Here is a 12,629-nt window from a genome sequence, read left to right on the forward strand (position 1 = left end):
TGGCTTCATTTATCAGTTTCACTTTGTTATCAGTGTCTCAGCGGGGCGCAGTAAAACAATTCAGCGCCTCTGTGTGTGTGCGTGCTTAAGTTGACGTAATGAGTGGCAAAAAGACAAGTTGTAAAATTGTGGTTACCATTATGGAAAGCACTTAAGATGTTCGGGGCGGTGACAGACAGGGCTGTGGCGTGCTCATCTCTGCCTCTTTACACAAACACCTTATTAACTTGTCATCGGTGCCACTAACACGGGACATGTTAGGATTTTCTCCTTCAATTCCCTGGTACTTTCCAGGATTCAATGACCTGGGTTGTCACATAAATGATGCAATTTTCCTTCATTTGTTTATCTCCCTGCGCAAAGAAACAAATCTACCTGTTTCTGCTGGTGACATAGCCTAAAGACACAGATTCTGATACGTATATTTATAAATCCTTCATAGGTATAAAGAATTTTATTAAACAGTTAAACATTATGGTTCTTCAAAAAAAAAGTACTTTTTCAAGTACTTTTAAAAAAACTAAATGGAATTACTGCAGTGAGAGAAACCCTTCTAAACCTTCTAGCACTATTCTTCTTTGAGGTATGACAGGAGAAAGAGAGGACAGATGACCTTAAAAATACTGTCTGGCGATAATTTTCTATTTTTAAATTCAGTTTTTCTTTTTTTTTTATTAGCATGCTGAATAAGAAAATCTAAATTTCCACGTTTCAGGAGGATGTTCTGAAACAAAAGTATAATCAAAAGCAAACTGGCACCACCTCTTTGTTAATTCTGCTTTCCATGTAGTTGGGTCGATGACATCACAAAAGGCACAAGACTTGAACTGACTGACTTTTGGTGTCAGTCAAAAGGCTAAAAACAATGGTTAACAATGGTTAAAAAATACAAATAAAAAAGGTTAAAAAGAACATTTAAGAATGCGAACCAAAGCTTTAGCTAAAAAGAAACGACTTACGATGGTTTTTAAAACAGTCAGTGGAGCCGCAGAGCAGACAAGCCGCATCCTGCATGGTCCTCAGTTTGGAGAATGTTTGAGATTTGCGCCACACAAGGATTTCTCAACAACATATTATCTTGGGGGAAGTGGATTACAAATGCACAACAACACTTGTCAGATTTATATTGGTAAAACGTATTGCTTTCTATGTCCTTGAGTGGCCAAAGTACTGAACTGCTGCCTTATATCAAAGCCCAACACCTACTGAGGAAACTGATGTCTGATATCATTTAGTTCTGGGATTTTAACACCAGGTGCAAAACATAATGGTTCAGTTTTAGAGAACTTATCCAGAGTTGTGTTTAAAGCTATAACTAACTGACTTATCCACCCTCAAAATTAATTAAGTTATGACTTAATTAATAGCTTCATTAATAAGTATAAATCTCATGTTCTACAATATGCCTTCTTTAAATTAATATAAACAGTGAGCATGTTTTAATCTGCTATTCCTCCAAATTCAAATTCATGTGATTTAATCATCAGTATCTCTGATGGATCATGATTATTAGATTTACTCACAGAGGCTTATTAATTACCAAAGCATGAAACAAAGCTTTATTTATCACATCACAACACATGTTGGTCTTCAGTTGTTCAGATGAACCAGACAGGATTTATTAAACGGCAATATGTTTAAGCCGGCCTCCTTGTGATTTTGATCAGATATGTGTTTTTAACGCTGCTCACTGTTTTGTAGTACATCTCAGCCCATTTCATTTCTTCCTCCATTATTGCAGCGCTCATCTTTCTCCATCAGCTTTTGTCTCTGCCTGTTACAGTTTTCTATCTGCATCTCTATCTCTCTCTCTCTCTCTTTCTCTCTCTCTCTCCCCGGTGAAAGGGTTGAGGGCATTATGTGCTGCTATGAATGATTCATCCCCCTCTCTGGACGTGTGTGTGTGTGTGTGTGTGTGTGTGGGTGTGGGTGTGTGTGCCTGGACTGGAAAACATCCAGGTAAGTGGGGGGATTGGTAGGTGGATGCAGAAGGTGACAGGGGGCAGAACATAGAGAGAACAGCAGCATTGATAATAGTTAAAAAAAGACTTTTTTTTGTTCTGCACCTATACTTACAAACACTTTTTTTCATTTTATCAGTCAGCAAAGTCAGACTAACTGACTAAGTCAGTCAGTCAAATACTGACTGACTATACCTATTTACCCAGTAAATGGGTACAGTCAGATATTTAGATATTAGATGTTATTGGATATTAATATTAGATATTAAAATGTTAGAAATTTTAATGTGTAAAATTTTAGATATTTCTAAAACTGACAATCATTTGTCTTAACATGGTCTTCAGGGGACTAACTACAATTTATCATACTTCAATGATCCCATTGTTCTGAATCCATATTTCAGATCTCATGTTAGTATGACCTCTATAATATCATAATCATCTGTTAAAAAGGAAAATAAGAAAGAAATACAACTGTAAACTGTATAGCACATTTCCTCTCTTTTCTTATTTCATTTTTCATTTTTTTCTTGACCTGGCATAGATTGCCTGAGAGATATGGGTATTTAAGACCTGATGAATAATTAAGTGGACAATAACGCTAATTCATGAATAATAAAGCTGTTTATGAAGGCGCGGCATGGACGGTGGCTGAGGCGGTGTCGACAGGAAGATTGATGCTCTGGCCTCGATGGGAGCTCTCCAGCATGAGAGGAAGCTGCTGACTGCAGCGCTGCCCATATTCATTAGGCCACTGTCATTGGCCTCTGTGCTTAATGACATACTTATGTTTAATTTGCAGGCATATCCAGAGGCAGAGGTGAAATTTGTGCTTCAATATGTTCCGTATTTGCTCTCTCTGATCTGTCTTTTACTCCGTGCTCTGTTTTTTTCTGGGGAGAAAAAAAAAGACTTGTTATTCAAGTAAGGAGCAAGTCCGGTATGGTTTTGTATGTAAATTTATGCTAGCATCTGCTTCTGTGTAGTCTCACACATAAGCAGATGGCCGTAATATCAGTGTGTGTCTTCATGCTTTGATGAAGTTTGCAAATGTTCAGCTGAAATGTGGGTTAGGCCTCCTAATATGCAAATCTGATCAACTTGCAGCCACTTCTATATTTATAAATTCTAGGTTCCAGCCTCGAAAAGTAATTAATTCATGCTTTTCCCACAACTGGAGCGCCATTCAGCGTTACGTAAACACAGACAAATGTTTTGTCACATGTTAATTAATGCGCTTGTGAGCATATTTTTAGCGCAAATGGAGCCCCCATAATTTTCCACCCACTTCATCCCCTGGAATAGTCCTGCATAGCTCAGCAGAATCTGCAGAGCTCCGCTCAGTTTCATTACGTTTGTGATTAGAGCTGCAGGCCGAGCAATCGTGAGTTATGTCTGTGCCGTTACCTCGCTGGGCAGGAGAGGAGGCGAGGCAGCGTTTTCCCCACTGCTGCTAACCTTAGAGGTCACTCCCAAGAAGGAGACATTTATCACTCTGACGTGTGGATGCTGTGGGGGAGAGAGAAGACGGTGTGTCTGCATGCGTGTGTGCGTGTGCGTGTGCATGCGTGTGTGCGTGTATGTGGGTGTGTGCATGCGTGTGTATATTTTGGTGGAGAGAGAGAGAGACAGAGAGCACTGTTACAGTATTAATGCACCACACTCTTGCTCCCTGTGGTAACAAAGCCCAAGCTGCAGACATGCAGAGTAATCACCATTTTCTCCTGTCAGGCGAGATGTCAGAGTAATATGTTCTTTACTACTATTTTGTTTCATAAATGTGAATGAATTCTATATGCAAAGGTTCATTTGGAGAGTTTAATCCAATTTGATTCCAGTAGGAGTTCAACGTTTTCACATTTCTTGGGTTTCTAGGAGTTGAATTATGATTAAGAGTGGCTTTTAGAAATATTAAACCAATCGTCTTGTTCTTGCATCTTAAGACAAATGAATTTACCTATCAATTTGTGAAGTTTTAATACCTCTACATTGAACATTTCAAGATTTTGTCAACTTAAGCCACAGATGCTATTTATAAGGATTTTATGTGATTTACCAGAATGAAGTAGAGCATAAAAACTGGAAGGAAAACAATATATGGATTTAAAAAAAATTTCTAAGTACAAATCTAAAACTTGTGGTGTACACTTCTGCTCAGCAAGCTTGAGTCAAAACTTCCAAAGTTTACTTTATGCTGCAATTACTTATTGGGGCACGCCTCTTCCAGCTTTGCACATCCAGAGGCTGAAATTCATTGGAATCTGACTGGCTCATTCCTAGGAGAATGAGCCAGATTGCTCAGGCTTGGTTGGGTTGAATACGAGGATGTAAACATAAATTTTCAGGTCCAGAGCTGGACTTTGACTGAGTCATTCTAAAACATTAAGAAACTTTCCAGAGTTCTCCAGAGTTACTCTGGGCCTCCAGGCTGTTTATATCATGAACTCAGTTCACACTCAGTTTTTGATGGATGTTCATGTTTTGGTAGATTAGCTGTTGTTATAACTGAAACATTGAATAAATCACTAATTGTTTGCAAATATTTGCCAACAAACCTCTGAGGCCTTCACAGTGCTACGATACTGAGATGAAATTTAAGCCAGGCAGCTCTATTTACAACCAATTCTACAGGCAATTGGTTGCAGGTAATAAAGGTAAAATAAAGGTAAAGACAGGGGTGAATACAAATGCACACTGAACTTTAAAGTGAATGTTTTCCTGTAAATGATCAGATTTTAATGCCTTTTTCTCTTGTTTGAGAGGAGTTATACGCCCATCCTCCTGTGTCCGTGCTTGTTTTCCCCTTTTCACATTTTTTTTTTCTATATACATTATCATGAGCAGCAGACAAATATCGATCGTGGTCATTGTTTGCCCAGGTGACAGTTTGCTGCCTAGAAAAGATTCATTATATCAAAACAGATTGATTTCTCTGCCCTGAGGACTTAATCCCAAATGAAAATGGAGACAATTATAGCTGCTGGTGAAGCTGCACTTGCTCACTATTCTAACCCAGCCCTCTCCTCCGCATACAGACACATAAAACAGCAGTGCTGTGACCTTGGTAGACACTGTGAGAAGAGGGGATGCTGCGACTTTGAACTGGAAAGCTTCCTTAACATATCACTACATCCCCTTGCTTTCTTCTGTGTGTGTGTGTGTGTGTGTGTGTGTGTGTGTGTGTGTGTGTGTGTGTGTGTGTGTGTGTGTGTGTGTGTGTGTGTGTGTGTGGGTGTGTGTGTGGTGTGTGTGTGTGTGTATGTGTGTGGGTGTGTGGGGGTGTGTGTATGTGTGTGTGTGTGTGTGTGTGTGTGTGTGTGTGTGTGTGTGTGTGTGTGGGTGTGGGGTGTGTGTGTGTGTATGTGTGTGGGTGTGGGTGTGTGGGGGTGTGTGTATGTGTGTGTGTGTGTGTGTGTGTGCGTGTGTGTGTGTGTGTGTGTGTTTGTTGATATACGCACAACTCACCAACCTAGATAAAGACAGAAAGAAAGAGGAAGAAAAAAAATGTTGACAAGCCAATTTAGAGTTCCATCGTATCTTAATTGTTTAATTTAATTATCTAAGTCTAGATTGGCACACAATTACACATATGCATGCAGTAAATCTGATTAGCAGGGCATCTTCAGTGCACTCTGAGCAGCGCTGGCGGTAGGAGGGGAGGGGATGCCAAACCAACACATCTTTTCTCTGATTATCAGCAACACACAGCCACTCATCTCTTTCAATTACAATCTGTGTGATAACATATTCCTCAAATTAATTGTTCGCTCTTATCTTATTTGCTATATAAAAGAAAACACCATTGACCAGAAGGCTCACAATATGGTCAAATGGAAAAATATATTAGTAAATAATATAAAATTTGTCATTGAGATTTTTTATTGAAATTATTGAATGTGTTTCATTGGGACACACTCACTAGATTTTGGACAGCACCACCCTGATGTTATCATGAATGGTTATTCTTGGGGAGTTACAAACACAGGAAAGACAAAGGCAGGAACCTGGTTTTGTTGAATTCAGGAAAGTAAAACCAAAAGACTGACAACAACAAAGAGCAAAGAACTGAAAAAAACAAACAAATGAACTCAGGCATAGCACAAAAAACTAGAAATGGTACATGATATCTTGGATACGAGAGGGGCATAATGGGAAGGATTTAACAAAGAGTGACTGAAGATAGGGAGCTAAATACTACTGAAGTTCTTTACTGGATGCAAAACAGGCGAGTCTGATTATCCTAATGATTAAAAGCATTAGGCTAAATGTAATCGAGAGGATGGGCTGGGAAATGACAATGAATTAAGCCAAAAAAAACCTTAAAAAATGCAAATATGTAAAACAGTGATTTAAAAAAAGAGCATGGATTACCTCTTTTCCTTATTTGAATGAACAGGATTTCTGTTAGCTGCAGCCGCGATCAGCAAACGCCTCATGAAACTACATGTTTGCTGAGCTCATTAAACAAACTACGTCTCAGTTCAATGCTCCTAAGGTCAATTATAAATGGCATAATGGGGGAGCATTGTAGAATAGGGGCTTCTTAAAGAGACAGAGGCCTACTTCAAGCCATAAAACTGCAAGGTCAAATGCTGTTTAAGCTATGTGTGATATACAGTAGTTTTGTAACGAATAAAAGATGACACTAAGTGCTAGAAAAGTACATAATACCACCTCTTTATATTACAACGGACAACAGTTTGAAAAAAAGCATATAATAGCATTCAGATTTTATTATTTTAAAAAGCTATGAGCTTTAAAATATACATTTTTACATTTACGGTAAAACAGTGATTACTATTTGGTTTTCCCCAAATCTCTTTGCAAAACACAAACCTGCAAACTCTATCGAATGCATCACAAGATTCAGCCATGTTGGTGTCGCAGGGTCTGCTCTAAGTCTATGTAATACATGTAACTGGATCAATTAGATATATTACATGAGTAACAGGTTTAATTAATTGAAATTCTCCACAGCAGCGGGATGGTTACAAACAGACAGCCATGATGTATGGAGGGAGGCGTGAAATGCAGGCTGGACATTAAGGACGTCTGGCAGATCCAAGATACAAAAAGACTAGATTTAATATAGATACTATGATATTGACCAGTGAAAAAACCTAAAGATGCTGCTCTTGTAGCAAATTTGTAAATAAAACATTTTGGCTCGGGATTTACCATACCTGTCTTAGCTTCATTTTCCACATTGCGACGTTTCTCACGCTCAAACAAACCAAAGGAATCCCTAATGCTATGACACAGTAATTACTGACTGAATGTACCACCATCGCCGTGATGCATAGTTTTGCGATCAAACAGATGTGGACAACTCTACAAGCTCTATATGCCCGTGACACCAGCAACAGATGGTTCAGTAACTGCAAGCACATGGCGGCGATCAGTCTGCGTTGTAAACAGATTCAGTGATAGGTTCTTGTGGGCGTTCATGATTAGATTCCGCCAATTAGAAAAAGGTTCATTTGAGATGTGTCTGTTCTCAGTTCAACTAAGGATACTGGACCTCAGTAGAACCATGTGGTTTGGAAACAAAAATGAGTCATAAATAATTATTTGATTTTTCTATTGCACCGAAAGCAAGTCTAAATTTATTAGCAGAGGAACATAAAATAAAGAAATTGTGAAACGGTCATTATTTATTGATTACATTCGATGAGTGTTTATTTTATTTTTCTGTATATGAAGATGAAATAAAGCTTGTGTTTACACAAATACTCATCATAATCATTGTAACTGCATGAATGTGTGTTTTTTTCATGGTTGGAGAGACGAAGGAAAATGCCCACATTGTTTTATTGTTTACTTCATCCACACAGGGTTTCATGAACACAGCATCAAGTTAAAATATGTTGAAAAGTCGGGACATTTGCCATAGTAAAACATAAAACCTATTTATATGTTTATACATAAGTTGAATGAGTTGTTCACGCCATTAAAAACCTAAAAATGGTGGCAGACATTTGTATTCAGCAACTTTGAGTCAGCATTTCGTAAAACCGATTTTTGCTAGAATTATTTTGCATTAAATAAATCTCCGTAATCTACTTGAGAAACACTTCAATGTTTTATAGCTGTCTAATATGATTTTTTGCATGTAAAGTTTATTTAGCAAAAATAAACTGGAAAACATGATTTTGTGCTAAGTTACCAATTGGTCATAAGATTACTTCATTTTCCACATTGCGACGTTTCTCACGCTCAAACAAACCAAAGGAATCCCTAATGCTATGACACAGTAATTACTGACTGAATGTACCAAATATATATATATTTTTTATTATTATGATTGTGAAGGATCTGTCTAAGAAAAAGCTGCTTCATAACTACTCTGTCTGAATCTGACATTTGGATGAAATTTGAAAAAAATGAAATTCAAACATAATTTATTTTCTATGTTATTAATTGACATGATTGTCAATTAATATGTGGTTGACAAACATTTGATTGTAAAAACAACCTTCATGTGATTCTTCCCCACTTTCCAACTAAAACACCATGCACAAGAATGTGTGAGAAAAAAAAAACGACTTCACTGGGTTTAATACATGAAGCTTCTCTGCATCTTGTAATCTGCAACAGCAACACTCAGCTCATGTGGAATTAACCTCCCGAAACTAATTTCTCTTTAATGTAGTAGCCTAAACCCTGCTAGATGGACGCCATGAGAGCAACACTCAATGGATGAGTAAGATGCTACTACACATTGGGCTTGCAGCACAACTTCAATTGTGCCCTCTGTTGGCACGACAGCAAATATACACATTCCTTATGCTGTACAAACTGCAAACGCGGCTGAAACAATCCTATATGTTTTTATATCTAGTGAACACGTCACTTTTCGACTTTTACTCTTGCCTACTTTCCTCTCTGGTGATAAAGTGGGAAGGCTGATGCAAGATGCAGAGCGGCGGCTGCAGGCTCGGTGATGAAGGAGCTGCAGTTGTCATGGAAACCCCGGAGGAAGAGGAGGAGGAGGAGGAGGAGCGCGGTGAAACGAGACCAGTTTGTTTTGTTATTGAAGGTCACGTGGCACCCCGAAGCCCCGCCCACCTTCCCCAGTTACCACGGATTCAACCGTCTCCCTGCTCCGGTTAGTTACTACAAAATGGCTGCAGACGCTCCGCCGCCGATGAGAACCAACTGAGCGCTTCAAGGTAGGATTTTTACGCACCTTTTAGTTTTTGTTTCTGCGCTGCGAGAAAGCAAACCCCCTCTCGCATTTTTTTTTTTTTTTTGACGGCGTTCCGAGTGCGCAAAGACATGCAGGACTTTGACGCGTATCGTTTTGGACGGAGTGTTTATGGAAATATCTCCGGCTCAGCCCACCGTGACATCACTGTTGTCTTTGCGCCGGGTCCTCGGCTTTTACCAACTTTTGTCGATATCGTCGGTGTTTGTTTGCGTTTGCGCGCGGCTGCTCAGTTTCGAAAGTCGATTTTCGTCCTGCGTACGAGCCGAACCAGCTTCTGCCTCCACCCCCCACCCCCTCCTCTCCCCGCGCTGGGGCAAAACGGAGGGCGACGGTGTTGCCGCTGCTGGGCTGCAAGACGTCGGCGGGACACCCGCCGCTGCGTTGCTTTGCGGGAGACCCGACATGGACGTGACTGTCGCCGCTCATTCGCACAAAATGTGCTTTGTGCGTCACGTGATTGGATTTAAACCCGTTTAGCCCCGGTTTGTCTCCAGGGTTCATGTCCACATACCTCCACCGGTCTCGTTCACCGAGAACCTGGGCTTCATGCATCACTCCACAGTTTGTAAATTGATTGCTTCCAGCTCAGTTTTAACTGCAGGGAGAGAACCAGAATCCGATGTTTCTTGTTTCGTCAGTGCATTGCAACCCGAGCGTCTCATTTTTGCGTTTTGTTTGAAATCTGCTGTTGGTTCTTTGTCTCGTCAGTGTCAGCGTTGGGTTTCTGTGTAATCCCTGAGAAATGGTGCCTCTGAAATCTTGTAACGCCGCATGTCCTGCAGCTTGGCTTTATGCACAAAAAAAAGGGATGCAAACAAATTCCAGTTCCCATTGTGCATGGTGGAACAAAACATATACCAGGCACATTTCAAAAGACGCTTTATATATACTTTGTGGTATTTGTCTTGGTTTACAGAAGTCAGTAAAATAAAAAAATATGGTTATTTATCCTTAATTCTGCAAAGTGTTGAATAATAAACCCCAGTTCACCACCCATCAAGTTAGTTATCTTGTAAGTATATGTGATTATTGTGCAGAATATGATCAGCTATTGAGATCTGTGCATTGCAGAGCACAGGTGTCAAACTCCTGTCCTCTCGGTGCTCTGCAACTTTTACTAATGACTCTCTGTGTCTGCAGACTGAGTCATGTAATCAGATCATTAGCAGGACTCAATAGAAGTGTTAGGAGGTAATAGTCATTTGATTCAGGTGTGTTTAATGTGGGACACGTCAAACTGTTACTGGTTTTTGAGGACTGGATTTTGACACTCGTGTTGTTCGAGAAGAACTAAAGTCTAACAAACTTGTAGCCTGTTGATTAGTCAGGTTCTCTGCAATGATAACTTGATATTAATGGATTTTCTATACAGGTAAATTAGATTTTGTTGTTGTTGTTGTTGGCAAAGGTCAGGAGCACTGCTCTTTTTATTCTAGCCTGCTGATTAGTGCCAAGCAAATGGGAGAGGAGGGTCACTGAGTAACTCCACCCTGGACTAAATCAATTAAAAATGTAAGTGAAGTAGTTGTTAGTTTATGTGCTTAAACATTAAATAACAGTTTAATATTTAATGATTAAATATTTATCTATTATGCTTATCTATTGTTTTTATAAATTTTGAGATGGTGGTTAAAAATTATGTATTTTCTAAGATTTTACATTAATATCATATTGCACCAGATTCCCATTCATTATATATCTATTTAAGCCAGCTGTCTAATGAAATGGACACAGTATGAGAATTAACCATATGTACATGTATCAAATCAAAAATAATTTTGGAATAAATGTCACTGTATAAAATGAAGACTATTTGGTTGATTTAAAAAAAAAATAAATTCTTCATGTCAGTCAAATTATTTGCCTGGTCAAAATAAGTAAATAAGAACATTTGTCTATTAAACAAATAGACAGTTAATGATATTCTGGGTATGGTTTCTATTAATAGGAATTCTGGGAACTACAAGCCACAATTTAGGGGCCGATGCAGCCAATAGCATAATCATCAATCAAGCAACTGGAGCAAAAAATGGCAGCTGCAGACTCGCTGATTGTGACATACCTGCTGGGGGATGTCAGTGCTGACGCATGAAGAGAGCAAATTAGCGTAAGCTTTGATTCCTGCCGGTTTTACTAATGTGTCATGGAGCCTAAATTTGGTCTTGAGGAGGTGGTGGTTTAAGATGGGGTCACCCAGGTTATTTTTCTCACTGCTGGGTTAGGGGGCCCCACTCAGGAACCAAAGCCTATGAAAGAGGCAGTGTCTATTCACAGAGAGCCATGAAAAGGAAGGGGCTGAGGGGGTTGATAACAAAACCAGACCGCTAAATGCTGTGATTATAATACAGATTAGGTCATAGCAGAACTTTCAGTTTGAAACCCTTGATGTCCTTTTGCTTGAATAACTGAGGGATATTTGGTTGGACTGTGTCATTTGGTTTGGCTGGTTCTCAATATCCAGAAATCTGTCTGAAAATGATGATCTTGCATTGAACAAAATGAGAAGCCAAGTTTAAAGCTTGAAGAAATATGCAGATGCTATTTGTAGTTTTTACTCATTGATTTGCCAAAAAGGCAAATTTATTTATTGCTATTTTCAGTGCTTGTGTCACTACTAGTACAAACAGGGATTCGTTTTTTTTTGTGTGTGTACATATTAGACATCAAATCAGTGATTTGCAAGTTCTTTTACATGAAGAATATCACTGGACATTCTTTTACTTAGTCTGGAAAAGCATGACATTTTATTTTGATATTCTCTAGATCTGGCTAGATCTGTGTTTTAAGAATTGATTTTCTCTCGCTGCCTAAATGTTTCCATCCATGTTTAAGTGTGAAACTTCACATCCCAAAAATCTACATTTAGTTCTTTAATAATGTCCATGTTCAGAAATTTTGGAGCAATATGAATCCAAAACGTGACTGGTTTAGGTCCAGATTGAACCTCTGTTCTAAATTGCAACCTTATTTTACTTGCCAAACTCAGCAGTTGTAGAAGAAAACGCAAACTTTGCAACCCTGAAGGTTGTATGAAAATGCTCCACAACAGTCCATTATCTATGTCCGGTAATCCAGTTTTGATTTTAATAGATCCAAACGATTTAAGACTGTCGCAATCCAAGCACTCATTGTAAATACATTGTAATTTATTTGCAGTGAGACACAATAAACGGCCAAATATATGAAATCTGTCAATGTAAAGAATTACTAACTTGAAATTCAGTAGAAGCTCTGATCAATACAAGCAACAATTTTGCAGCTAACAGTTGAACTAACATGAATGGTTTTTGACTGTGAGACAAAATTGGATTCATTGGATAAATTCCACAAATGCAAGAATATGAAACTCAGCCAGAAAATCATTGAAACCAGAACTTTTTCTTTTACTAACCACCAACAGCAGTGCGGTGCTACTGCTCTGTTACTGGCTATCTTTACTCATTGAAAAGAAATAAGCG

General features: G+C 38.8%; 1 protein-coding gene across 2 annotated transcripts in view; it reads left to right on the plus strand.

Moving 5' to 3' along the window:
- The first annotated feature begins 9,035 nt into the window (after positions 1 to 9,035).
- tnrc6c1 (trinucleotide repeat containing adaptor 6C1) overlaps positions 9,036 to 12,629 on the plus strand; it is a 49,363-nt gene continuing 45,769 nt past the window's right edge. For both annotated transcript variants that reach the window (XM_055035045.1, XM_055035046.1), the window contains exon 1: positions 9,036 to 9,133. The gene's annotated coding sequence lies outside the window, so the exon portion shown is untranslated. The remainder of the gene's footprint in view (positions 9,134 to 12,629) is intronic.

Source organism: Poeciliopsis prolifica, unplaced genomic scaffold (genome assembly GCF_027474105.1).
Source record: "Poeciliopsis prolifica strain line A6 unplaced genomic scaffold, Auburn_PproV2 SCAFFOLD010, whole genome shotgun sequence".
Taxonomy (NCBI): domain Eukaryota; kingdom Metazoa; phylum Chordata; class Actinopteri; order Cyprinodontiformes; family Poeciliidae; genus Poeciliopsis; species Poeciliopsis prolifica.